Below are 5,183 nucleotides of genomic sequence, written 5' to 3'. Positions count from 1 at the left end.
AGACCCTGATTTCAATTCTTTTGGAAAGATACCCAGAAGTGGGATTGCTGGATCATATGGTAGTTTTATTTTTAATTTTTGGATTTTATTCTGAGTGAAAGTCCAGAGAAGAGTTTTAATTTAGTGATTTACATGATCTAATTTATGATGTTAAAAAATTACTCAGCTATGTGGAGAATGGGTTTGGTACACGGGAGGATCAATACCCCCTTGAGGTAATGTGAGCAATACAGGCAATGGAAGGGGAGGAAGAGTCCTTTGGCCTCTTCAATGTGGCCCCAGAGCTCCTGGGCCATTAGAACAAAAATGATTAAATAGTTAGTGGTTGAGTAGAAAGACCTTAACCTGTCATCTTATATATTAATATTAACACTATTTAGTGCTTATTTCAGGGGAACAGGAGAGGTAAATTTTTATCTAACAATATCACAAATATTATTATACTGAATAATGGATGTACTTGTTTCATCAACATTGCAATATTTATGTTCTACCCCCTTCCAGCCCTCAGAAGGATACATTTGAAATCCAGATTCTCAAGTCAAATTTTGCGAGGCAGCTCCACTCTGGCTCATTTCCCCAAGAACCCAGAGTGCACTGATAGACTAATGACTGGATTTATTTGTGTTCACTGTGATAAGCACATCAGGTCTTTTGGCAAGTTTTTACCCCAGGCAGGAGCTGTTTACATAATGATTAGGACGATATCTATGTCCTCCCTACCATAAAAGTATTTCATAGGCTTTGGTATCTGAGACCCCCACAATATTTCTGTTTCTTAAGATTAAAAGAAATAGGAAAGTCACAATTATTGGGCAAGTTAGACCAAACTGGCAGTCTAAAGTGTTTGTGTGCTTGGATGCTTGGATGGCTGGATGGTTAAAATAGTTAAAGTACCCTTTGTCTTGGTAAAGAAGGTAGGCAGAAGTGGCTAGAAAGAAAATGATTTTAGTCCTGGTGGTATATTTCACACTGCCAATTACTTCTATATTGGATGGTTAAAATAGTTAAAGTCCCCTTTGTCTTGGTAAAGAAGGTAGGCAGAAATGGCTAGAAAGAAAATGATTTTAGTCCTGGTGGTATATTTCACACTGCCAATTACTTCTATAAGCATCGGCTGGAAGTAACACCTCCTTTTATCTCATAGGGTGTCCCCAAGTTACTACCAAGCCACCAATGGCAAAAAATAATTGTAAAATAGAAAAACAAAGAAGCAAACAGAAATTAGAGCTAGTGCTGTCTACCCCAGTAGCTCCCCCTGAAGGAGCAATGCCAGGCAGGGCACAGCACTCCTGAGTGACTGGAGACTACTTGGAGATGGGCTGGGAGAGCGCTACCTCCAGTCACTCACAGTGTGAGCCCACACACAAGTGACTGCTTGTCCCACTCCCTCCACTTGGTCAACCAGTGTTTACCCAGTGCCTCCTGTGGCCCAGGTCTCATCAGTTAGGGAAAAAAAGGTTTTTCCCTGCAAAGGACAGAAACACATCTCAAACTGAGTTCAGCACAAAGGGAATTTATAGGTTTATGTAACTCAAAAGAGTCACCCCAATTATAGCACTTGTGACATTGTATTGTGGGATCATTCTCTCCCTGTAACCAGACTGGGGGGCAGCAAGGCTGAGTTTTCATACCTTGTGAAATGGCCATTGGTATTTAAATAGTGGATAACCAGCTTTAATCAAAAGGAAAAAACACCACATTAAAATGATTTAGCTAATATGATAAGAGTCTAGAAGTGAGATGAAGACTTCCATGATTTAGAGAAATCTTAGAAAACAGAAAAGCAAAACTGCTTCTTATATTTCTAGTTCCATAAAACACACTGAAGTATGTCGGACCTGAGAAATGAGTTCAGAAGATTGTTTTACTTCACTAAGATTCACAACACCTGCTACTGAAGCTGTAACCCAGGCTGGCAAGATGAAAAATATCTTCTGTCAGGCACAGATATGTATTACTGGTTTGGATCATATGTCATCTGTGACTCGAGTAATCATGAACGCAAAAAGAAAAAACAAACTGTTGTGTTGTATGATGTGTTTTCTGCTTATCCTCCTTGTGAGATACACTATATACACACACACACACACACACACACACACAACAGATAGAAATGGATCTATCATAGAGTGTCAACAGAGCCAACACATTTGTCAAAAGAACTGGAAAAAATGTGTATTATAAGTTGTTCCTGTAAATTGCTCCCCAGATATGCAGATTATTTTGCATTAATAGCTTCACTCAGCCAAAGGAATTCCAGTTCTTGAGTGTTAAACTATTACGTTTACAGTTTGAGAGGGAAAAGGAAAGTGTGAGCGTGCATTCTTATTACCTGTGAGATTACGGTTTCCTCCTAGTCTTACCTTTTCTAGTCATTATATCACAATTCTCTTTCTCCACAATGCAATACCTTAAGATGTCAAAGTTTATTTTATATAAGGCAAATCTTAAAATTAATATTGGAGTTGAATGAATGTATAATAATTTCAAATACTTTACACATGATAGCTAATTATTCTCTAGAGTACCTCTGTGAGTGAGTGAAAATCTTAAAATTAATATTGGAGTTGAATGAATGTATAACAATTTCAAATACTTTACACATGATAGCTAATTATTCTCTAGAGTACCTCTGTGAGTGAGTGAGGTTAAATATCTGCATGTAATAGAAAAAAATGAGACAAGAGGATTAAACACAAATGAAACATTTTTCCTTTCTAGCTACTATAGTTGGTAGAATAGATTTTGTGTTGTTCACCCAATAACGATGATTTGGATGTAAGGAGAATAATTGGGTCCTAACGCAGATAACCCTTGGGGCCTGAGAGTGGAGCTGGTGTCTGTATTCTCTTTGTGCTTCCATATCACTTCTCCCTCCTTGAAGTGCCTTTCTGGTAGCTGGCATCTACTAACCTCCTGGTCCCCTCCTCTTATCTGTAGAAGATTTCCGTATGTGAATCTCTGTCATCTTCTCTGCTCCTACATCTGTCATCTTTATTGGTGACATTAATATCCTTGTGAAAAACTCATCCAACATCCTGTCCTCACAGTTCCTTGACCCCCTCATTTTCAGTGTCCTTTTCCCCTGTCGTATAACAGTTACCCACTCCCACAGGCACACCCTTGACCTGGTTGTCACTGATAATTGTACTGTTCCCCCAATTTTCTATATCTGACTCTTCAACCTTGCTGCCCATTTTCTCTCTCTTCCCACTCCAGCTGTGCTTTGATCATATCAAGTTCTCCAGATCATCAATCTTTACTTTTGTTCATTATTCATGACCTCTCTCCTTTTTCTCTTTTTTTCTTATTCAGCTATTCATATTATATTATTTTAACGACATACTAAAAAAATGTTTAGCTCCCTTGCTCTTCTTTTCCTCCATTTTACTTTTCCCCCAAAATCTCTGACTCTGGTTCCCAGTATCTCTTATTCCACATAGGCAGCTGAACCAGCCTGAAGAAAAGCATGAACTTCTCCTGACAAATCCCGAGTTAAACTCAGGACCACAAACCCTAACCAGGCATTCGAAGCTGTCTCGTTGTCCTTGTACTTAACATATGCTCATTTCACAAAAAATGAGACCGTGTCACAGTTTTTATGTCTCCTCAAACTGCCAGTCTCCATCTTAAGATGCAAATCACCCTCTGTTCACCCGTTTTCTCATCCTTTCCTCTCATCCTTTCCATTACAAGAGAGGATGCAACTCTGCTTCTACAAAGCCAGTGCTTGGGTGCATGCTCTTGAACCCATGCCTCTCCTCCTCCAGGACTCTCATCCTGGAATACTCCTACTGTTCATCAGTCTATCCCTCTGTACGGAATTATTCCCATTACATTAACATGACCATGATTTCTTCCTCCAGCTCCTGCCATATTGCTCAGCTCCCTTTAGGAGAAAAACTTTTAAAAAGTGGTGACTATGTTGCTATCTTCATTTACTCTCCATTCCGTTCTTCCCGGGGGCCACTCCAGTTGGCTTTTACCAGCTCTACTGAAACTGTGCAATGTTAGGTCAACCACAACCTACAATCTGTCAAATTTATTGGTCACTTGATTGTCCTTATCTTACTGGATTTTTCATAGGCATTTGAAACAAGTGACCACTCTTCTTTATAGAAAAAAAGCTTTCCTCTCTTGATTTTCTTCTTCCTCACTTCTCTTTTCCTGGCTCATCCTCTTGTGCTCAATCTCCTAGTTTGTCCCTGGAATACATCATTATTGTATTAGGTCCAAAGCTGGGAATGCCCTTTCCCTTTGACCTTCTCAGGGCAATCTCCTACATGTCGTTCAAGCCTTATCTTAAATATCACTCTCTTGCAAGGACATTTTCTGACAATTCAGTATTAGTCTCCCAGAATCACTACTTCATATCACCTTGTTTTAGCTTCATCGCAGCTATTGATATATTTATATTTGTTTATTTCCTGTCTCACCCCTCTAGAATATAAATTCCATGAAAGTAGGGAACTTGTCTCTTGTTCTAGGTTGTAGGCAATTTAAAATATTTTTTTGTTTAAAGAAAAAATGAATAAATGTGATTATATCAAACTAAATCCTTCTGCACAGCAAAAAAAAAAACAAAACAAAACAAAAAACAAACAAACAAAAAAAACAAACAGTTAACAGAGTGAAAAGACAACTTACAGAATGGGAGAAAATATTTGCAAAAGGGATTAATATCCAGAATGTACAAGGAACTCAAACAACTTAAAGGTAAAAAAAATAAGTAATCTGATTAAAAAATGGGCAAAAGAGCTGAACAGGCATTTCTCAAAGGAAGACGTACAAATGGCCAACAGACATGAGAAAATGCTTGACATTACTCAACATCAGAGAAATCAAAACCACATTGAGATATCATCTCACCCCATTTAGACTGACAATTACTAAAAAGACAGAGAATAACAAATGCTGGCAAGGATGCAGAGAAAGGGGAACCCTCCTACACTGTTGGTGGGACTGTAAATTGGTGCAGCCATTTTGGAAAATGGTATGGAGATTCCTCAAACAACTACAGATAGAACTGCTGTACAATCCAGCAATTCCACTGCTGGGTATATACCCAAAGGAATGGAAATCATCATGTTGAAGGGATACCTGCACTCCAATGCTCATTGCAGCTCTATTTACAATAGCCAAGAGTTGGAACCAACCTAAATGTCCATCAATGGATGACT

Source organism: Galeopterus variegatus, unplaced genomic scaffold (assembly GCF_000696425.1).
Source record: "Galeopterus variegatus unplaced genomic scaffold, G_variegatus-3.0.2 Scaffold79, whole genome shotgun sequence".
Lineage (NCBI taxonomy): Eukaryota > Metazoa > Chordata > Mammalia > Dermoptera > Cynocephalidae > Galeopterus > Galeopterus variegatus.
Note: the sequence above shows the minus strand (reverse complement) of the source record.